Below are 25,229 nucleotides of genomic sequence, written 5' to 3'. Positions count from 1 at the left end.
GGGGTAAAGGGGCACATGTCAAAATTGCTTGCAAAACCTCTACAACCTTAATTTGTCATAAACTAAAAACTGGCTTGAAGATATACGGTATGCATTGCCGCATGTAATATCTTGGTATGCTTCATTACATCTAATGACAAAATTAACCGGGCAAAGTGCCTAAAATGGCCTATCAAATTTGTTCCCAAGTTGGCATGTCTTGTTCTTTTTACTCTCCCCTTGTTTGTTAAAAAGCATACATTAAATTACCGATGGTGTGAAATAAGAAGGAGTAAATGTTTGTAGCCAGTTTATATATAGCCAGTTTTAGAAATTCTCTGAAAGTGAAATGGGGAAATTAAAATAACATAGAAGGCTCACTCCACAGTACGAAAACGTAGCAACCATGGACAGCCATGCACGTGGCGTGCTACTAACCTACTATTGAACCCTTTGTCAGTTCGCAGAGGTAATCGAAAATACACATCCAAGGGTGCTTCGAGGAAGCACGTCACATGACCATCAATGGTTGGGTCCATTGTTTTTGCGTGTATACTCATTAACGTGTAGCCAGACTAGGTTAATGCATACGCCGACGTAGTCGGAAGTGTTGGAGTTCAGTATGTTAATATTTCTCCTCGTCTAGCTCAAACTCTGCAAGTAACATAACAAATTTAGGCCATCAGCTATCATACGGTAGGTAGGGCATACTATGTTCATAACGCCTATCTAGACGAATCAAGAAAGTAACGAATTATGTGTGTGCAAATCAATAACTAGTGGTAGGTAACCGTTGATCGGTTAAGAGCTATATTATTGTATGTTGCGATTGTGGCGCATGTATGTGTTACACACCCCTATAGTTGTGGTGAGCAGTTATAACGTTCGTAACTTTATCAATATTTCTAAAGAGTCGCCTCAGTCAATATCAACTCTGATTCACTTTTGATAACTCTTTCCTTCCAGAATCCTTTCGATGAATTTGGAGAAAGTGGTTTGCAAAATTGTAGACGTGTATAGAATCATGTTTAACAACCGAGACTGAAGGAGAGCGTAGGCTCCTCAATATTTAAAATATGCTTATCATGTACGAGAAAGTAGAACACGGCCTGAATTCCTCGGTAATAACTTCATCGTTATGTCCCGACGAGAGGGGGAGCTGGAGGGATCAAGGGTGGCTACCGACCCGGGGCCATGGGTCAAGTAAACATAAAGAAGGGTCTGGACAAATAAAAGGTCCCCGATGATATAACTATCACCACAACCCGATCTGGTTTCGACGTCTCTGTCTGAACCCCACCCCCTCCCCATATTGTCAGTATGCGGCCCTGACTACCGCAAATATCATCACGAAAAGAAATACATAGACGGTAGCATATATAACGTCCATTGAGATTATGCTATATTCAGGTAATAATGTTTCACCATAACAACTCCCTGGTTTCATCCGTCAAAGGTATAATTTGATATATTTTGATACTCTTCATCCCTCACATGCATAACTTCTCACTTTTCTTCATTTTATCTTTGAAATTCAAGAAATAAAAGGAAAAAAATCGAGTGCTTCCAAGAAGAAATGTCAAGAGTTTGAGTGAAGATGATGAAACCTTAGACAAGCCTTACATATTCATCTCTAAGACTGACATGTACCCCAGAGAAAGGCCTCGGACCGGATGAAGATGTAACTATATCGAGAAGCAACAACATAACGCATTCGCGGAATCACTTTATACAGATCTGAATTTGCAATTGGAGGAAACGATCTGAAACTGATAAGCCTTATTGGTGACGTCAACATGACAACATGCTGTTACGTTTGTGTTTCCTAACCGAAATAGAAGGAATAATTACGGAAAAACGCCATGATTACGAATGACGTAGAATGACGTTATACTCCAAAGAATCACGCCATAAACCTTTTCTTCCCTTTTTTGAAAGGTGGAAATGTAGAAGTCGGAAAATGACGGTAAACGCGACAAAAACGTACGGCGCCGAGCTCTATTCTTTGAAAGACATTAACTAATTGAACTACTGGCCGCGGTTTGTCATATTTTATAGCTGAACACGGGATAACGAATCTGATATGCAAAAATTTAAGAAAAATATATATGGCATGTGATTCAAACAGCATGTAGAAAGATATAAACAGGATGCATTTCAGTATAAATAATCAGAGAACATGCGGTGCTTGAAACGATGAACGGAAATATTTAGGATTGCACTTCTTGGAATTAAGATTAAAATATTCAGAGGATGAATCAATAGAATGGTTAATCTGGTGCTGAATAATCCATATTTGTTTGATAACATGTTAAGGTATTATAGAATAAACAAGCGACTTAAACCTCAGTGAGTTAGCGGAGGCGTATATGAAAGCGATACAACAAAATATTTTGAAGTTTTCGCTGACATATTAGTCAGATGACAACCCATCTCACTGGGTTATTTTACAACCTGTGAGGTTGCTTCAATATATGGGATATAACAGGCAAGTATGACGTATGTTCCGCCGCTTATAATTAACCTATATTATGTCACATAACACACTCTGTAGTTGCATGACCGCACCAAAGAGACAGCTTGAGCTGTTAGGGGTGTTATTTGTAACACTCTCGCTTTACTGCAGGCTAAACCATAGGTATCGGAGTGTATGTTACAACGTTTGCTTATTTTACTGGAGTGAGTATTATCTTCTACTTGTGAGGTTCACTTTAACCACTTCAGGAAGTTGAATTTGTTTCAAATAATACCCGTCAAAAGCCATATGAAATATCCTTCCCTATGCAGCAAAGTCCATAAATCATAAATATACAGATTATATATGATTTCTTCCTTTTTTTGGTAGGCTGTTGTCTACTTTACATCGGGAAGTAAGGTTGGGTGTGAATGGAAGAGCAGGGGAAACTAATTTGCACTAATGGTAATGTTGAGAGTAGAAATTGATTAATATAATATAATAGGCATATATGATGTGAAAGTCAAGTCAGTTTTATGACATCATTTTTTAATTATTGAAGATTTTAACCTTCAACAATGAATTATCAAGTTTTATTTTAGGTCAGTTCCTCAAATACAATACGTTCAGTTTCCATTACAGTTAAAAACATCAACATCAGTGATAGGCTTGTCAGTACATGCATATTCATCAGTTTCTATGTACAGTTAATAACATGAACATCAGTGATAGGCCTGTCAATAGATGCATATTCAATATTTTCGATTAAAGAAAGTTACTAAGCATGAGATATTGAAGTGTAAACAGAGGAAATTGAAAAACATCAGTCTTATTTTTTTTTTTACTACTTCTACTTCTTTAGAAGAAACTTAATTACTATTCAATAGATAGCAAACTCGTGACAATTTTAAATAAACTCGCTGTACTCCAGAGACAAAGCATTTCTAAATGATCGAGCGTGAAGTAATTGACTTACAACTGCCGTTCGTACGAGTAAGTTATCCACATGCTGCACTGTTTTTATATATTGTTTACCGTTGACTACCCGTAGGCCTACAGCGCATATGTTTTACCGCCGAATGATTTTACCTTACTCAAATATATATCGTGAATTAGGTTTATCCAAATTGTTGCATCGTCCCTAATATGCAGATTAATCTCAGACTGAACGATTTAATAGTAACGTTTAGCCTACACGATACGCATAGTACACGCGTATATACTTACCGTATGGTGGATGTGTGCATAACTGACTACCCAACTCAGCCACATATTTTACTAATATTGTACATCATACGCATAACTATGCAATGTTCTATGAACGAACGTAAACATGTACAGCATCGATGGATTTAAAAACTATTCAATAGAATTCTGAATAGCATAATTCAAACGAATATCCACTATTTTTGTATACTCAGTAACGGTACCTGCACCCTAAGTTGTAAAATGTCATATCAATTACTATATGGGAAATATCCACTTGAGTACAGGTTGTTAAGCTGTACTTTGTATAATGTACGGGTATATATCTCATATTTATAAATAACCACGGCTTATATTGTTCATAGCATGAGAAATTCCGCCGTAGTATAGTATATTAGTAATGTGCAAATGTGCATATAGCAATGTATTATCCATATCGTGCTAATGATCTGCTTTTTCATTTTACATATAAAGAAAATGGCACAATGTACATTAGTCTTCTCCATAATAAGTGATTTATCTGGAAAATTTATTGAAATGTATAAATAAAGTTAAAGTAGGCTACACGTCATCGAGCGCCAAAAAAAATACAAAAATGCCAAGCAAGAAAAAAGAGTAAAAAATAAAATAAAAATAAAATAAAGCTAATTCATCATAATAATTGAGCTATCTATAATGTAGGTTAGACAGTTAATGAGCGTTACTACCAACCCAGTTTATTTTTCTGTTGTTGTTTATCTTGAGAGATATGACCTTTAAAACATCCAATGTCCAATTACAGTGACTGGACTACCTGGTCTAATACACAACAACTCAGTAGGGAAATGAACAATTGATGGCCTCAAATAACCTGTTTACAGTGCACAACAAATTTGATGAGAATAAAAAAAGGTGTTCTTGAAAGATCACACACGCAAAGTTGTTCTGTTGTTTATAATATGAAGTTTTAAACTACATCTCTCTGAGGAGTTATCAAAAATTCATAAAACAATTAACTAACACTCAGACTTTCACCTCGTGAAGACTTAACGACATCGACAACAATATACTTAAAGGAGCATTCCAGAGAATCGGCAAAAGGGCATTTCAGAAACACAGCATATTTTAGTGATAAAGATCTTCAAAACCTTGCATAGCTATAGAGAAATGATCAGTTCTGATGTTAGCTTTCGCTATTCTTTGAAACTGCCAAGACTAAATCTTTTACGAAAGATACCCTTAAAAATAATGTCTTTTTGAAATGCCACCCTAAGGGTATTATTTTGTTTGTTTGGAGATTAAAATACAGGTCTTGATGAAGTAATTAAAATTTATTAAACAATTAATTTACACTCTGGCATGCTCGAATCGATGTGCCGACGTCATCATAAATTTATCCTGAAACCAGCCTTTCATATACTAAGCATATTTTACAAATGAACATCTTGAAACCTTGAATAGCTATAGAAAAATTACCACCAATACTGTCTGCGTTCGCTTTCCTTGGACTATGACCAATAAAATTGTGGGAACTATATGAAAAAAGGTTACAATTTTGACTTAAATTAAATGAAGGCGTCTGGTCTCTCCTTTAATGGTCGCAGGTGTGATACCGCCATATACTGGCCGGACTGGCAGATTCAAAACAGCCGGCTTTAAACCACTTCAAAGATAATTCATTGACCTCTCTAAACTGAGTCTTTCAGAGACAGTTAGTTATTTGCTCTGTAAATCCTCGTCATCAACTGTCAGTATTTGAGAAGGGATATGTTCTTTGTTGAGAGCTAAGTCTTATTAACACTGCGAAGAGATATGTTGAGATTCGTAATAAAACACACACAGACACACCCCACACACGCACACACGAACACAACAGGTCTGTTTGGTGCTATAAGTAATAACCAGCCATGGGAAATACAAGAAGTACCAAGCCAACTCATTTGACAAATTGATAGCAATATGTTAAAGCAGTGTAGAACATTAATTCTATTAGTAAAAAGTATATAGACATACATTTCAAGTAACTGGAGAAAACAGTGGCCAGGCTAATTTGACTGAGGAAATGTACGTTTTTGATTGACATTTTTTTTTTCAACATAAGTATTGCATATACTTGTTCCGCGAGACATGTCCGTTACCATTAACGTGTGTCATGCGTCTTTCTATGTAGGCCCGGTCTTCCTTTGTGAAGGCACTGATCCGTAATGGGTGGATTAGGAGTGGGCGGGAGTATTTGCGGTGAGCGGGGGGCGGGTGGGGAGGGGGAAGGGGTGGGGGGTTGTGAGACCGAAAGTGGTTGGCAGGGCTTCGCTTAGCAGTATGATTAGTTACTTGTATAGGCCTATAATACATACACCAGAAAGTCTGAGTAAGACTACTAGAAGAAGTATAGGCCTATCCCATCGTAACTTTACAGATAATCTTCCAGTACTATGCTAGAGAAAACGGACCAAGACAACGTTATTGCACTTATTGTCAGTAATGAATTAATGACTTTAAACAGATGACTCGGTTAGACCCTTCGAACCCCATTGAGTTAAGTGACTACCTTAGTCAAGCGAATCACACTGACACAGATTGAAACACAGATTACTGGACAAACTGAAGAAAATTGTCTACTCCTGGAAACTGATAAGCCGAGTTCGATCTCCAGAAGTCAATATTCACAGAGTTGGAGAGAATAAAATGCTATTTATAGTGATAATCCATTGTATGGGGGGGGGGTGGGTCTATATCGACCTCATTAAGATTAGTTCCTGCATTCGGGATCAAGAATAGCCTATATCTCTGAAAGAGCTCACCACGTGAAAGATTCATAATTGCAGTAATATTGCAAGAGAGAACAGATTGTCGTCGTCGCGAATGGCAGTCTGTTCTTTGTGTTGTGTGATATAAATTAATTTTACATGCTATGTGGTCAAGTGCACAATGGTAAACGGGGTAAAATCACATGGCGTATATCCGCCTACACCCTCTCAATGACACAGGTGAAAATGCAATAAACTGATATACTATGGATGTGGTTATAAAGTATTAGCAACATGAATATGTGATCAGTTCAAATTTAACTAAAAATCAAATACTTTGACAAAAGCCTAGTTAATGGTGGCCTATCATGACTTCGTATTATGATGATCTTTGTCCTATTGAGTTCCTTGGAAATACGTTTCTCGCATTTTTCTTGCACCCAACTTCATGGCCAAGACGATCACAAATTTAAAACCGACGGTCTACTTATAAAAGATACACTAGAAATATAGTCTGCGCAGTCGAGTCCAGCAGACCCTGGTCCGAGTTTAGCTAATTCGAGAGCCGAGACAATCCCGGAATCAAGTCCTAGTCCGGGACCTGTCCGAATGAAATGCACCCTTGATTACAGTCTATGACCACCCTTCCACTACTAATCATCTTATCAGTATTTGCTCCTGTATGAGGTATCAGAGATTCCAGATCAAAGCAGGTCTAATCCGGGACCATTCCGAGTCTAGAACGCCCGGTCCGAATCCACGACTATGATCACCTCTTCACCTCTAATCGTCTTTACAATTTCAGAACTGCAGATTTTGCTCCTGTCAATGATCAGAGTTGTATCATTAAACTTGGTATAAGAAGTGGGTATGGATGCGTACATTCCCGTACTCGAATATATACGGCACTATATAACCAAGCATAATCCAAGATGCAAACCACATTATCTAAAGTATGTAATACTAAGTTAACAGCTGAGTAGACTGAGATATTACGACCGAAATATTTAAATTGATTTCTTTAATGTATGACTGTTACAAGATCCTTCAATATGCTGACACGAATGCCAACAAACCTATCTTCTAAACCAGCTTCGTCGATGCGTAGACATATAATTTTTCCTGATGTTTATTATTCTTTACTTGTCCGGCTATAATTTTCACCGTTACTTTTGACATTTTACGTGGACACGATGGCGTTTTCTAGTTTCTCTAATTTCACTTTAATATGACCATTTCTTATAATTTAACGTCTTCCCTCCTTGAGATGATATAGGGTTACTAAAAGTATTTACTTTTGATAAGGCAGATTCCACTTGGGCAAAGTGCGCCTTGGAGACAGTTACTTACTTTCGCCAAACAATCTCGTCACTTCCAGATTCATTGCTTAATGATTAATTTGCAGCTTTAACTAAGAGACCTCTGAAGACACTGTGTCCAAACTGTTCTCTCGTGGCATTGAGTTTTATTATCTAAGTAATAGTATTCTCTCCCGTGGATTCATACACTAACGCCCGTACATTATCGATCACACTTAAAGAAGTATATAAAGGCGTATTTACCTTTAAAAATATTTAATGCATATTTTCATTTTCTTTAAGTTGTGAACGAATATTATTGCGTGTATATATATATTATATATATTATAACGAAATGTCGTTACTTGTTAATGAATTGACATTAATATAAATTTATAAATATCGTTATAATTTAATTTTAATGTTATTTAATTTTTGGAACACGGCAGCGAGAACACGAACTGTGCTTAAAATTCACCTAATCCGACTGACATATATAGTTATACGGTTATACGGTTTGTATAAGGTATGTAAGCCTACTATTGGCGCCATGCTTTTTGAAGCCTATATGCAACTTTGGAGAACACTGAAAAAATGTTGAAAATCAACGTAACACAATGCGTGCTAAATACTGTCTCATGATAAATAATATTGCACATAATGTTTCGTAGCACGAAAAAAACGAAACCTGCTCCCTTATTATAAGACAAATAGTACAAAATAAAAGAGGTAGGGGTGGTGGGGGGGGGGGGTGGGGAGTACTATGAGGGTAATAGCGGCAATTTGTTTATTATGAGTAATCCTAAAGACAAGGTTTTTTGAGAAACTCCTTCAAACAGCTACTTGTAGATGTACGAGCCTAACCAACAACAACGGAAAAGATGATGAAATGATAAACATTTTGAGTGAAAAGAAGTTTATTCTATTCATGTGTTGGAAGTTCGTGTCTAATTTACAACATGAGCGATGATATATATATAGCGAGGGCGAAGGACTCTCGTTGCATCCTCTTTTTAAATGGGACACCGCAAGCCTATACAATTATCCTACCGCTTTCGTTTCTGACCAATTTTTAACGATGCCACTTTAAAGATGATACTTTGGAACACGGTTTCCAATGGAAAAGAAAGTGGCTTGACAAACGGGGTCTACGACAGAGAATAAGAGGCTTGTAAAGGGAAGGTTGAATATTTCGTAACGGTCTGATGTTTTACTGATAAGATCCTTCCAGCTTTAACTTATATATTTCTAGATAAACTGATACCAAAGAGATAGAGACAGTTAAATCAACGAGTTTTTGAGAGCAGTAAGAGAAACAGAGACATGGAGTCCTTGGCTAGATGTATTGCGGTCAAAGGATTTAAGAGTGTCGAAGTGGAGTTTGTTTAAAGGGATATGTGGTTCCAAAAATATGTAAGACGACAGAGAAAGTTCTACTTGCAGGGGCCTAATATTAAGTAATCTTGTTGTAAATCAGTGTGGTATTGTCAGTAACAGATTTAGACATGGTGAGGCCCTAAACTTTATAAAGCTTGTCCCTAAATTATTTAATAATAAAAACTTAAAATTAATTCTTTTTTTTTAAAATGAATTGTACTTGAGGTCCTGCTCTCGTACTTTCACTCATACTAGGGACCTTGTACTGGTAGCCAGGACATTGTACTCATACTTGGGACTTTGCATTCATACTCTAACTTGTAATTGGGACCATGTACTCGTATTAGTAGACTAGCGTACACAATAAATTCCCATAGCTCCTCGATTATTCAGTTCACTGATAACCTGACGTCAGGCTACGTGATCAGGATGTAAACCGAAGAACATTGCAAATTTTACTTTGAATCAGAAAGCTGTTTTCTAAATGTTGAGTGTCTGGTTGAGTTTCCACCGGCAAAAAAAAATGGTCTGAGACCAATCCATTGACAACAGTGTCAACAAGCAAACTTTGAATGATAATCACAATATTAATAACTTAACTGTAGCTGCTGTGCTATGTAGCAAATCAACTGCAAAGGAAGGCATGGATTAAAAATGTATTTATCATCAACGCGTGATTAATTTATAAAAGAAGAAATCGGACTTGCGGTATTTTTAAAATAAATTTGAATCAGTAATTAGCGGCAATAATAGAGGTCCATTTTAGAGCCATTTCTTTAATAGTTTGAGCAAAATTAATTTAAACATATATTAATTAATATTCAGCATAAACTTAGTAAATTTGCCGCAAAACGCAAACAACCGCTTTAAAAATCTGTTCTAATGAATAGTGATATTTACATAAATCTATCATGCAGAAAGTGGAAAGAGGCCTTGATAGGATCAAAAAAATAAAGTTAATATAATCCATTTCTTTTGATTTTGTCAACTATATATCCGCGTGTAGTATCTATTGGCTGAATAGACATGTGGTAAGAGATTGGTTAATGCTTCCCAATAAAGTCTTAGTGTGCCAGTTTGGTTTAAGTTATTAAATAATATGACCCCCCTGCATCTACCCACCCTCAACTCTCCTGCGGAGGTAGGTGTGGGCGGATGGTGAAGGGTATAATTTTAAGAGTTAAGTATGTATTTTACTTAACCATTTCTTTAGAACTTAAACTACAAATGATTGAACTCCGGCACTTGTCCTACATAAAATTAATTTCAAACGTTCTACGTTAACAAAACAGTCTTCTGAGGTTAGTTCTGAAGAAATCATTTACACCATTTTGTGTGTCTGGATTTAAAACTGTACCGCCTTCAACTTGATTTCACCTTAATCTACCTTCCACTACGGTTTCAATGCTCCCGTTCAGGTTAGTCTATAAGTTCAAACGCCTGTCATTTATAATATGCTTCTCCCTGCTGTTATTTGAAAACATTATAGTTCTCGCGTGGAAGCGCAAATGATAAAATACCCCGAATTAAAATTGGCATGGATCGATACAGACGTCACACACCGTGTGAGCGAAATCAAAACAACTCGTTCCAAATCTCACATAGCGTATCACCTTCCACTGCTAAATTAGTTAGAATTATCTAAGCAAGCTCCATAATTTGTAGATTTTCTGCTGTGTTGGCCAACAGGGTACATATACACACCCGTCTGCGGTAGACGAATATATACACGCGAGTCGTATAGGAAGGAACGCAACACACGGTATATTAACCATTATTGACGTTTCCTGTTTTTCATCATGACCGTGATAGTCGCGTAATTGGTTCACCCAGTTTGAAACAATATCCTATTGATAAGGGGGAAAATAAACGTTATGTGGATACTACAAAGTCACGTAACCACGTGCTTTCGATACTGGATAGACATCAAAAGAAATTATGTATCGTATACACGTACAGGTAAACGGTAGCAAATCAATTGCTTTTTAAATGTTGGTTATGCATCACCCAGTTGCCATAGTTACAACAGCCGTCTGTAACTGATATGTTTGATGTAAACATAAAACATAAATGAATATAGCAGAGACGACTTGCAGGTAAGTTTATAGTATACTGTACATCATAATTCTGGCATTTCATTTTTTATACGATAAAAAAGTACGAAACCCCCCACCCATCCCCTCCCCCGCCCCACCAAAAAATAATAACAAAAGAAATGAATAAAAGAAGGATTTATAGATAAAAAAAACTTTTTTCCCCTGAGGCGTACAAAGCAACAGTAGGCTCGAAAAGTCACAAAATAATAAATAAACAAATAAATATGAACAAACCAACAAGCAAACCTCAATCTTATAGTAAATCAACAAGTTAATAATACCTAATTCTCAACTCACGAGTGACATGTATATGTTGTCAGAGTGCGTGCAGATAGATACAAGTACCAATGTGTCAATCAATGATAACGCAGTACTCCACGAGTGGTTATTTGTAGTCTGCTTAAATCAATGTTAGCGTGTGAGTGACACGCACGAGAGTTATATAAAGTGTTAATCTGTTAATGATGTTGGATGGGTATACTGTGATTTACTCCTATATGTATAATCAATGTGTATGATCTATAATGCTGCTGTACTCAATGTGGCATTGGTATGGGATATAGGCATACATTAGCATAAGTCAATACACTTTCCTGATGTTATATAGTACGTTGCACTTATGAAATAAACAAACGCAATGCATTATTTTCTGTATTAGGGAAATGTGTGTGTGTGGGGGGGGGGGGGGTGGAGGAAGGTCTTGGAAGAAGAAGTAATACTTAATGTGAACCAATAAGATAACCGTAGGCACCAATGTAGTGCAACTTCAAGCTAACAGTTATCAAATTATCAATATCTATCTATCTATCTATATATATATATATATATATTATGTATAGATCCTTCTATATATATATATATAGATATATATATTATATATATATATATATATATATATATATATATATATATATACGAAATGACATGCATATTGGTTTAATTTAAGTTAGCAGTTTGAGGAGTTTGTTTTGGAAAATGTTATGTACCAGAATAGAAAGAGATATGTCATCTTCATTCAAGTTGCAGTTTTCCTTTGTCCTGCTTTTGTCTGCTTTTGATTATTCTGTGTTATGTTCTTTAATTTAAGATCCTAACAAGTTATTGCCTACCTCTTTAACTGAATCTATAGATTGGTACAGTTTCTAAGTAACTGCTGGTCTATGCTTTCGATGGTAAATTTATTCACCTTATAATTTATTGCATACTCTTTAAGTAAATCCATACATTTAAACACTATGTAAGTAATTCCTGGATACAAATGTAATGTAATGTATAATTTATATCACACCTCTTTAAGTTTATCCACACATTTACACACTGTTTTTAGTGACTTCTGGTCTATGTATTGGTGACACAGTTGTTATAATTTATAATATACCTCTTTAAGTGCATAAATAGATTTATACACAGTGTAACTAACTCTTGGTCAATGCTATTGTGCTTATAACTGACTCTTGATAGTAAAAGTTATAATGAACGCTTAACGATTTCTGGAAGAGCCTATTTTTAAATATAACAAGAAAAATCGATTCAAGATGCCTCGTTTTCATCATAAAAGCACAGTATGAACTATTGATATATGGAAGATGCAATAATATGAATATTGGACAAATTTACGATGTGCAGTAAAAATGATGACCGGAAGAGGGAAGCTGTTTAGATTACCAGCAGTAAATATAATTCTGCATGGACATAATTATGAGGACATATATAAGACTAAAGGATTGGAACTAGCAACTCTCGAGGTGAAAATGTTCCACTGAAATCGGAAACTAATTAGCCTCAAATCCCTATCAAAGATTAGTTTATTTTGCCGTATGAAACCTTGACGACAGGTTCCGTTATTTACCCGCGCGATGAAAATAACGTTCATTTATTGTCCTTACTTGAACGACTCATCAAGCTACCTGACTAAATAGGCAGTCGACAAACAATAATAAAACATATATAGGCACATATTTATTATGAGTTGCATTCTCGATTTTACGCCAATCCATTCTCATATATATTTTTGCCTTTTAATAAAGCTGTATCATGTGTCTAACACGTGGTCCGTTGTTAGTTTCTTTTAACTAATAAATTACCAATAACTGTCTACTTCAACGTTGCCTAGTGCTTGAATGTTGACAAAAATGTTTTTTTTTTTTTTTTTCTGTTATCTTGGTAAACTGCGCAACAAAGTCGACAAAATATTATATAATTATTTTTTTAGTGTGTTGTTTCAGTATTGCGTAAAGGATGCGACTATTTTCTACTCTTTTTGTTTCATATTTCTCCTTTATCATCTATAGGCGTCTCAAGAATATTTCTATGACATCATTGTTTTCATTTTAGATTATTTAGCTATCCGCTATCAATTTCCATTTAACACTATAATTTCTTAAGTTAAGATATTAAAAATAAAACGTCAGAGTGGGAGACCAAATCGGAATATTAACTTCTAGCTATGTCTGCCCATATATAAAACGACTAAATAGTGATATCAAAGTGCTTAATATACTAAAGGTTCAAAATAATTAAAATACAAAAATGGACAAATCAATTTTCGTCCATTTTTGTTTATAATTAGTACAATAATATTACATAGTAGGCCTGACGAGTGAAAGAACACATATAAAGTAAGCACATTCTACCCCTATAATAGGACTTGGTAGTCACACTGGCTAAGATTGCTAGATATGTTAAAATGGCAACGAAAATGTATGATACACGCACTCATCTAATGAAGATGTATTCGTCAAGTGCGAACGGAGACCGGTGACCGTTGAATATAACCTTTCCAATTTCATTTCATGGATGAAATCCCATGGATATATGCAGGATCGATTTTTAGCAATGTATACACGTGCAACTTGCAATACATCGTATATATATATATATATATATATATATATATATATATATATATATATATATATATATATATATATATATATATATATATACTAGGCCTATACGTGTATATGCCATGTTTATTAGATCTGAGTGAAGATATATATACCGTGGGGATATCTTCAAGAGAAACGGCTTTTAAGTGAACTACCGCTTTATTTAGGGATGTTATATGCGATGCATCTGGTAATGCCATTCTCGATTGATGAAGGTATACTTGATAAAAAAAAACAGCAACATCTGTTACTTTCATTCACGAAATCCCAAACAGAATCCAATCAAAAATGTATAAAAATCCCCAAATTTGAAAATGAAACAGTACGGTTAAGTCATACAATAAATGTATGGTACAGAAACGTTTTGGTATTGGAATAAAATATTAGATAGGGAAACTCGCTACATATATTAATGAAACGAATGATTTTCACAGACAGCTCGATCTCGACCCACCACAGGAGGGATTCCTCGTATACATGTAGTATACTATGTAGATTACGTGACTTTATGAAACTCAAAAGAACCCAGTAGTAAATACACCTACTAATCGGGATTATGAGCACTCGCCGTACATCAGTGTTAAGGTTACCTTGGAAGGGGGGATGAAGGTCAAATGAGTAGATCGCCCACCCCCCTCCCTTAAAGAGAGCGAATCGAGAAACCGCGAGGCGAGACGGCACTACATGGAGCACTGAGATTCGCTTCTCTGTGTAGATATTGATCTTTCTCTTTTGAACGCATGTGTGCTGTGTGTACGAGTTTTATTTTTAGGCTTAATTGGATCCCGAAGGCCCCAGGGCTTGGCTCTTGAAAGGAAACTACAGTTATTATGAGCCTTTCTTAGTATTAATCTCATCGACAAATCCAACACCGTTCATTATGTTGCAAAATTCTACAACCCCTTTCTTACGTCTGATTGGCTGATTTGACATCATGTAACCATTCCTGACAGTCCGTTATTCCTCAATATCGGATAGTTTCCTTCATTAGTATGCTCAAATTCCCTAAAAAAAACCCCCATCAAATTTGGTGGGAATAGAGTAAAGGAGGTTTCTTTGCTATAGTAATTCAAGTCTTCACTTTTTCATGTTGCGATTATGTTATGACGTAACTTTACGACATACCTAGGAATAAATTATCGTGAATTATCATAAATGTAGGTAGGCAACTATATACTGCAGCCTTTGCACTTTAAAAGAAAAAAAAACTATGTCATTTTGGGTAAAGGTGAAATGTTTACATCACAAAATGAGGGGCAGTAATAATAACTATAATGTGCAATGAGCATTATTTATGATTGTCTATCCCATAATTTCTCTCCACATAATACTCTCATCTTTAAGGATAAAAACGGCTTTTCGTGTTCATTTTTGTCTTGTCTTTGTTCATTCCCTAGAAAGAGATAATAATTTATACTGGCACTGACATTTTATAGTTTTGCCATTAGTCTCATGAAGCATGGCCAAAGGGGAAAAACATGAATATTTGACAATTTTTCTGTTTTTTTTTTTTAGTATTATTTGAATGAAAATGAAATAAATTGTATTACTCAGTCTACAGAATTGTGCCCTTTTCATTACGATAATAATCAAATAAAAATCAAAGCATGAAATACAAGGCAGAACGTTACTTGAACGATAGAGATTTCAATCATCGCCAACACCTTTATGTAACCTCTGTTCGCATAACGTTGTGGTAACGTGATGCCAACGATGAGACACAGGGCAAATGTACGCTACATGTAAAAACAAAAGCTCTGAAGGCATGTGTTCAAATTGCAAGAGCTGTCCAAATTTAATTCGTAAAAGTTACGTTTTAACATAAAATATATCTAGCGAGTTTACAACAATAAAAACTGGTTACAAGTAAGGAAATATCAAGTATTCTATTGATTGTATTCTATTAAAAATATACCGTACATTGTAGAGTTACTTACAAAGTAGGATTAATATTCGGCATAACTTCTTTTCAAATAGGGTTGTGAATGAGTGAAACGTTTTGCCTGAGAAATTTGTACTTGCAAGCAGTGTGAGTGGGCTTAGGAATGCTTTGGACAAGCACTTTAAGCATTCTAATCGGGTCTGAGTGTTTGTGTCTTCAGTTTTTTTCTCTCCAATAGGGTCCTTGATGGGTACTTGAGTGTCCCTCCTGATCATTTTTTTCTACTAAACTAAATTAAACTTATATGTTTCAGGTTCATCGATATATTGAATCAGCTTTTCCATTCTATAGTTGATTTAAGCCTTCCACCTGATTGTACTAAGTTAACTTTATATATCGTCCTGTTTAGCGCTCGTTACGATGATATTCTGAATTGCGTCAGTCTCTCCGTCATATTAACTTGGCTTCACGTAATTCTATAATTCCTCCCGTAAACGCTTATATTATCCAAGAAAAAACCGTTCCAAAAAATCTCATTATCAACGTTTCTTCGATTTCGCTCGATAGTAATGTACGGTTTATTTAATTTGTCTTTTATGTATAACATTCCTTCCACCCCTCCCCCACCCACCTGCCGCGTTTCCCGTGTACTTATTGACTCCTTTTCTCTGCTTGATATAACTCCGAACGATCATTTAAAGTTTAAGTCCATTGTCAGTAGATAGCCTTATTACTGATAAAGAAGCTTGTCTAGAAAACAAATGTCTTATGCAAGCTTTTGAGAATGTTACTTTGAATTTCTCCGAACGGAATTTTCGTCTTCGATCGAGAATGCAAGGAAGAGCTTCCAGTATCTAATCAATGAATGTTCCCGGCTCTTTGCTAGAGGAAAATATATAACCTTTTTTTCTTTCAAAGAGTTCACTTTCAGTTAAATGTGTGCATCTAATCTTATGAAACATTCAACCGTTTTGCATCGAAACACTGTTGACTTTTTATACCATATATACTCTTCGTGTTTAATTTAACAGGAGCAACATTCCTTTCATTTCGTAACACAACACAATATAGTACACAGTAAATTTCTTGTTAACAATGTTATCTGTTACAATATTTTCCCGCACATTTCCTTAGCTGACATTTAATCGTGTGTTTCCCTCGATTGGGTTACTTTTTAAGTTAAACAGTTAAACTGACAGTTAAACTTATTCACCATAGTTACTGTTATTTCCTTAAGATTTAGGTTTTCCTTTGACATAACAACAAAGTATTATGTCTTTCATCTTCTTGTTTCCTTAGTATGTACTGTTTTTCGGAGGTTGTCAACGCCTTGTTTAACTAGTATTGTTTGTTAACGTCCACCGCATTATCATATTTACTTTTGATCTAACCTCAAATTCGTAATTCTGTTACATTATGTCCTGTATAATCCACATGAGAAATTAATTTGAATGAACTAAATTGAACTGAACCACGTGCGTTTCACCTTAAGAAAAGAAATGAGAAGACAAAATGGTGCAATAATGAATGGCAATTGAAGCTACCGTACTTTAATCGTTTTACGTAAAAACGTATGTTGTGATATGGCAATGTCGCGGAACACGTTTGCTATATACAGTTCTGTACTTGTAACTCCATTTTCTATAATTAATGATGTTTGCGTAGGAAGAAATCTTTAGCGATTGTCCACTAATTTCCGGTAATATTGGGAAACATGTCAAGGGAATTGCTAAAGAGATTATTGCAATTACTTTTAAATGGACATGCACCAAGCCAGGGTATTTTTACAAATGGAAATTTTAAGGTTCGTAACGAAAAAATGAGGATTTCGCTTCGATTATGCTTTTCTTTTGATGTACTAAACGGGAAATAATGCATTGCGTAATGAATACAATTATATTTTTATTTCTCAATATGTTTCGATGTTTTTCTATAGAATAACACTGTCACGATATATTAAGTATCAACACTATAAAAAACCTCAATACAAGACTGTATAGGATTGTTTATATTCGACATGAACACCTAAACATATATATATATATGTTTAGGTTTACATGTCGAATATAAACAATCCTATATAAATAAATATATATATATATATATATATATATATATATATATATATATATAGAGTTGGTTGGCTGGCGTCTATCTTGGCGCAGAGTGCTCTATGTCCAGTGGACAGAGCGGAATATGTGTTGAGACTAGTGGAACACTAGTAGTTGTAACTCGGAGTTTCACGCGTTTTAGCGATCGACAGACAACTCCTGACTCCTGTTCCACTAGTCTCAACTAGTATCAACACACACACACACACACACACACACACACACATATATATATATATATATATATTACATTTTGTACATGGAATATGAACCTTCGTTTGCTTTTGATGTTATGACAGGTCACAAAAATATGGAGACTGGCATAAAAACAGAGATTGAAACAACATTACGTTAATTAAATAAAAAGCAAATCAAATCCTGCAGCACATTGTCATATAACTATAAAAAAGACAGAGCTTTCGCTTTATTGAACAAAACCGCAAAATATAGAGCTCATACTCGTTCAGAAAAAAAATTATTCTATTTCCCGGTTTATGATTTAAATATGCAACGAAGTAATGTCTGCGAGTAGTTTTATTAACCAGACTAGCTGAACATTTTTTGAATATTTTTTTTCGTCTCCCAGTAAGAAGCTATATCCATCTTAACTTTGTCGGTTCCAAGAATATCAAAATGAACTTCTTCGGCTTTGATTGATAACAAGATTGATTAAGCTGAACAGAATCCATTTTTGAAAGTTTGATTAAGTCATACAGACGCTTCCTCTGCGAAACTGATATATGCTATACGGAAGCGAACTATACAATTTGTTGCCTCCGGAACATTCCATGTCTTCCTTCAAGCTTATCTTGATTTTCTTTGAAAAATAATACAATCTATGCAAATTTATAAATAAATCAGATTATATGGATTATATCTCGAGGCATTCAATTTATGAATTTTATTTGTTGATGAAGATGATGATGTATGACTTGTTTTTTTATTAATATTGCAGAAGTCATTGCACAGTCTTTTGTCCTTGATATAAACAATGTGAAATATCAAGCCTAAGCCAAGCTTTAAAGTCGGAAGAGAGAATGAGATATCAAGAAAGGAAATCAGTGGAACGAAAAAGTACAATCTGTTATCATTATCGTGAGTCTCGCGCAACTGGTATATTAATTATGTAAGCTACTATAACTAACTTGCAATTGAGAAATGCCTTGAATATGTTATCTCCATTTATGTAGCTAGTAAAATGTTATAACCATTCTATTAAGACTGATAATAATATACAAACTGTACAATCCATATACTTCATTAGTACTTCAAGCTTTGGAATACATGTCGACAAAGGAAAAAGTGATGTATTTGCTGGTATGTCCTTTAAGTGTATCGCGAGCAAACGTTGTTTAACATTACATTGTGTGGCTATCACAGTTGTCATATATTAATAACGATCATCATATATGATCATTAACGATATGCGTGGAGTTGGAACTAGAACTAGTCTTAATTTAACATCAAACATGAAATATCATCGGCCGTCCTTAAAAAAAAAAAACATTACAAAGATCAGATGGGGTGGGGAGTGAGAAGGGTGGGGAGCAAACTTCGGGTTTTCAATAACCGCTTCATAGTTAAGAAAAAGTTAAGCTGTTAACCGGCTTATATTAAATCCGTGAATTCGAGTCCAATTCGGAGTCCCAATTTCTCAACCAAATTACTACTAACTGCAAAAAAAAAAAAAAAAAAAAAAACTATTTCCACAGAATCCTCGTGAAAATATGGATCCAGAGTCAAAGTCCTTCGCATCCGAATCCCAGGCCTTAACATTCGAGTCCGGGTCCTGTACCTTTTCTACATTCAAGTCCGAGTCCAAACCGGAGTCCTTAGTAATCGAGTTCAAGTCCAAGTCTGTGTCCTTGCTCTCCGATTCCTGTTTTGCTTCTCAATCTGTATGTTACTGCAGTAGCGGATACCAAATTCACCGGAGAGCATAGGCGTAGGAGGCGGGGGCTGGGGGGGGGGGTGCTGCAGCCCCCAACCAAAATTGTTTGTGAAATTTGGGCAATTTGCTGAGAAGTTCGGGGCATCTACTGAAAGAGGAATAATTTGCAACCCTCATGTGAAGCCACAACTGAGGATGGACTCTAATCCTACAACAATGCTTCTCACAGTGAAATGCTTGTAGTTTAACCACACTGTAACGTCTGATTTAATCATCAAACAGAATCTAATTATTACAACAGATTATAAATTGACAGAATGATCTATACATATGTTAACATGCATGTATAGGCTAAGATAAAGATAAGATGCCGTAGGCAGGAGCTGGGTATAGCTTACTATCAAAACCGTTCCATCTGAAACTTCAGAGGCATATCACTTATAGTGTATGCTGATGTATAAACATTTTATTTATGATAAATAGATCGTACAGGGAGACATTAATTTCGGACTATTCAAATCGGAACATATTGTACAGTAAACCGTATGTTTTGTTTGCATTCGTATCCAATTGCTACACAATGTCTTCGAGATTTTGACAAAATTAATGAACTTGTTTATTAAATAAATAGTTTGTCTTGGTAGATCTATAACCAAATATGAAGAGCATATACCGCTGCCGTCACATTTTCTCACTTATCATATGTTATCATTGCTGTTATAATAATTTGAGCTAGAAAAAAAATAGCCCGGATGTCAGAAGTCACTATACTGTTCAAATGCACTCAATTTGAATGCATCCATAACTTACTCATACCTTACAGATATATTGTGACAAATTAAGCAATAGTTTATTGGAACACGTCATATATTTACAGTCTAATCAAGAAATAGATAATTCACGACGGAACGAGAGGAATAAAAAATGCATCTCTTCCAAGCTCCGAGAACTATGCCTAAATTACATGTTTATTGCATCATTTACTAAATCAAGCGTACGCATAACTCAACCACTTCCGGCACGTGATTGTGCTGCAATTTAGAATAATTGTCTTTTTCTTGATCGATTATATCCACTAACTAGATTTGGAGTAAAAATAGATTTGATGGAACATTTTGAACGAAACAGTCAATAGCAACTGTATTCTGATATACCACGATAGTGCAACGTGATAAGTTATTTGATTTTACTTCCCCAAACCCCAAAGAAACATGAAAATGTAGCGTCTTCCTTATTTGACGAAGCAAAGATGAACGCAAAATTATGTAATGAAGCGTATAGGCATTATTAGACAAAAAGACAGGAATGCGCGCTGTAATTAGACAATGAAAGCATTCAGCCTGCACGTTGGACGATTATAGGTCGTAATGCAGTCTACATACTTTGTGTACAATTCATTGGCTTCAAATGATCATGTTGTTTTGAAACCAGAGCTCAAGATAAGGTTTGGCTTCTATCTCTTTCTCCTTAGTCTGGTGTAAACTACCGAAGTTAAGCGACATGACTGACATGATCTCAGACATATTGACTCACAATGAATGGCTTCAAATTGAGTGGAAAATGAAAATATCAATGAAAAACGTATTAATCGTGTTATTCCTATAACCTCGTCTCCTCTCCTCAAAACTGTTTGAATTTATGAAGATACTGCTAACCTAACGAAAGGGAATATATCTTTTTCGACATACACGTAATAGGTTGTATGTATATGGCCACCGAAAGAGCTGTTAATAAGAGATGTATTCCATCACGGAGATGTTTGGGGTCGGTGAGCAGGGGGATGGGAGGGGGGGGGGAGGGGGTAGGGGAGGTACCCGCTTACAGCCTATTAATTTGTCATGAACAACTGCGACACTGTGAAGTTCACCAGACTAGGCTATGTGTAAATCTATCTATATATATTCTTTGTGTCTGTGCACGGGGTTACTCTCGTTATGCGTATAGGCCACAGCATACTGTGCTGTTTAACACACTAGGAGCTACCGGTATAGCTTATTATATATTGCGGTATACTTGGTCACTACTCAATAGCTGAGGTAACAGCCTTGCTGTTTTTCTCATATGTTAACCTTCCTACTGTAATGTTGTATTGTATTTACCTTGTACAAACCTATGAGAAATAAATTTGAAATTGAAATTGAAGTAGTATTACACAGAGGCTTACTACAGAGTTGGTATAGGTTATTGTATGTACTGCGCTTTCAAGCCTTTGCGTATAATATTTTCCCGCTACATCTAATGCAAATGTTTTTAAGTAAGGCAGCGTATTGAGTAAAACTTGTCTGTAAGCATATAATATGGTGTTACTGTACAGGCTAGAACGGTACAAATAATTAAAATCATTATAACCTAGTTCCAGCCACTAGTAACATTTGACCTGTATTCCTATAAATGTTCCTAAAATATATTTATATAGTATCTAGCATTACAGCAGGTAGCCATTTCATTGAGTAAGCTACAGTATGGCCTATATATATAGGCTATATATATAGGCTATATATATAGGCTATATATATATATACAGTATATATATAAATTATATATATATATATATATATATATATATATATATATATATATGTATATATTTATATATATATATATACTGTATATATATATATATACTGTATATATATATATACTGTATATATATATATACTGTATATATATATATAGCCTATATATATATAGCAGGTAGCCATTTCATTGAGTAAGCTACAGTATGGCCTATATATATATAGGCTATATATATAGGCTATATATATATATATATATATACAATATATATATATATATATATATATATATATATATATGTATATATATATGTATATGTATATATATATATATATATATATATATATATATATATATATATATATATATATTTATATATATATCATACAATACCCTTTACCTGCTGGCACATGCACAAATCAAATCAAATTCTTCTGGGAGAGGGCCCCAAATCTTGTTCTCAGCCACCCCCAACCCCTTTTTCTTTTGGAAGTTTCCTCCTCATACGTTATGTCTTATATAAACATATTCAAACAGATTTACTGGCACTGACACTGGCCAAATTTACCATTTTAGAAATAGTTCGATTTTATACATACCTTGAGAAAAATGACTCTTTTTGTAATCCATATGTGAATAACATGTACATCAAAATGACTTCACTTGCTGTAAAATGAATATTCATGAAATTATTCCGTAGCTGTCGGTTATCATGATAAATTCCTTTAAAATCCAAGTATTATCCTTTAACCGGTTGATCTGTAGAATGTCGTTTTAGTTTCCGTTTTGAGGATCCAAAAATTATCCTCAAACCTACTTCCTATTTTTGAGTGATATTTCTTTCCGCCTTGTCATTAACGTGTTTATCTATATACGAACTGTATAACCTAGATAATCAAACTTTTCAGACATTGTTCAATTCTTTTTTAAATATCCAATACCATGTCTGCAAAGCGCTTCATCTCTTTTTATATTCCCTTTTCCATTGTCTTTGTTTCTTTTGACACTCTTTATGTTTGCTCGGCTCCCATTAAGTTCATCACATCCGTCATGCTCACACCACGAGGCAGAACTGACCAGGATTTTCTCCGTCTAGACAATAAAGAGATGAAAATGAAATTGTTTTTTCCACTTCGTTGCCCAAGCAGAGCACGAAACAAACATTTCGACTCAAGCCGTTTTACCCCCGCAGTCTGCCTCACGAGTTACGTATTCCCCACACGGCGGTCTTCTACCCGCTTATTAAACGACTTTATGTTAAATTCGAATCCACCGCATCCAAGTGTGTTTTTTTTTTAGAATTCCTTGCGAGATTTCCCTGTCAAAGCCAGGCTAGGAAATGAAAATCGTAGAAAAAAAACAAGAACAATCTCACTAATGGTTAACATGAGAGAACTGTGAATGCACGTATAGTGCATTTATAAAAGAGTGGATGGTAACAGGCTTGAAAACATATTGTGGTTAGCTGTGGCAACGCGCTATTAGGATTGTGCTAGCTGTACATAGTATAGAAGCGAAACTGCTCCGAAATGCAATTGTCTCCAAAAATTCTCCCTCCATTCGATGCTTTCGATATCAAGAGTGGATGAAAAGGTTTAAGTGCAGCTTTGTATTAAAAATACAACTCAAGAGAACGTTACGAAGCTTAGTTGATTAAACGTTGAGCTGTTATTGTCCACACGAGGTAACAATAGCGATTCGGCTTACATACCATGTACCTATAGTCTTTGATCACGCAAACTTAACACGGAGAACACACACACGTTCTTCGTATCGCACGGTTATAACAGAATAATAATGACAGAAAACAAAAACAGCGTTGTCAAATTTGTGTCGTACGCTGAGCTTTTACGAGATTATTGGCGGCGGTATCTGTCTATATTGGAATGATTAGCGCAGAAGTAAACGTGCAGGGGCCGATGTGCTTGATAATCACCTGTATATGACTGTAACGTTAGGCTCTAATTGGCTAAACACTTTCCGGCGGCAATAATTAATATTAACCATATGTGGGTTTGTATACACGGATGAATAGATGCCTGTATTAATAATTAATTCTTGGAAGTAGATAAAGAAATGTTTTCGTCATTGTGAAATATATTTACAATAAATAATATCATTGATATATACAGTATCTACATTGCACAACTCAAATTTATAATCATTTATTTATAACGGACCATAAATTTTACAATTAATGTCGCCGTACAGGTTTTCTCCAAACAAGGTTCTGATGTAGAAATATTCCGTCTCTCGTTATTTAAAAAGATAGGAAAGCAATTATGTAGTGTATTTCTACTCAAATTTCGCTGTTATCCTATATGGAATAGTATATGAAATCTTCTATAGATTGAAAAATTGCAGTCAATCAATAAATCAATTTATTGCTAATACGTGCTGATATGGATACAGTGCGATGCTGAGTGGCGGTGAAAGGGAGGGGCGGGGGTAGGGTAGAAAACAAATATGTTTTTTTCCTTTTCAACAAGAGGCACATTTTAAGTAAAATATACTTTGTAAGTTTTCACTGTTCAATTACAAAATGGTAAAGAAGTAAGCCTTCCTTTATTACCAAAAACTGGGGCGCACAATTCTCATTCACGAGAAAAGACACTTTTATGTGTGCGGAATGGGGAGTAGAGGGGAGGGAGGGGATGGGGCGGAGGAGGAGGCACGTTGCCATGTATCCTTTGGTTCGGCCGCCCCTGGTCAGGTTAAACAGGGAAAGAAGATAATTACAACAATCTGGAGCGGATAAGGACTACCTCGTGGTAATAAACTACTCCAATTTTTAAAGAAGGTG

At 35.2% G+C, this 25,229-nt stretch overlaps 1 protein-coding gene across 7 annotated transcripts in view; it reads right to left on the bottom strand.

Annotated features, from left to right (window-relative positions):
* LOC139973407 (uncharacterized) overlaps positions 1-25,229 on the bottom strand; it is a 316,080-nt gene that overhangs the window by 25,878 nt on the left and 264,973 nt on the right. For 2 of the 7 annotated variants that reach the window (XM_071980064.1, XM_071980063.1), the window contains exon 2: positions 23,026-23,518. The exons of 3 other annotated variants lie outside the window; for them this stretch is intronic. The gene's annotated coding sequence lies outside the window, so the exon portion shown is untranslated. Of the gene's footprint in view, positions 1-23,025; positions 24,332-25,229 lie in introns of those variants that run through there. 2 more of the 7 variants (XM_071980068.1, XM_071980062.1) reach the window with 2 other exon arrangements.

The sequence above is a fragment of the Apostichopus japonicus genome, chromosome 9 (assembly GCF_037975245.1).
Source record: "Apostichopus japonicus isolate 1M-3 chromosome 9, ASM3797524v1, whole genome shotgun sequence".
NCBI classification, from domain to species: Eukaryota; Metazoa; Echinodermata; class Holothuroidea; order Aspidochirotida; family Stichopodidae; genus Apostichopus; species Apostichopus japonicus.
The sequence above is the reverse complement of the archived record's forward strand: the minus strand, read 5'-3'. Positions and strand labels throughout refer to the sequence as shown.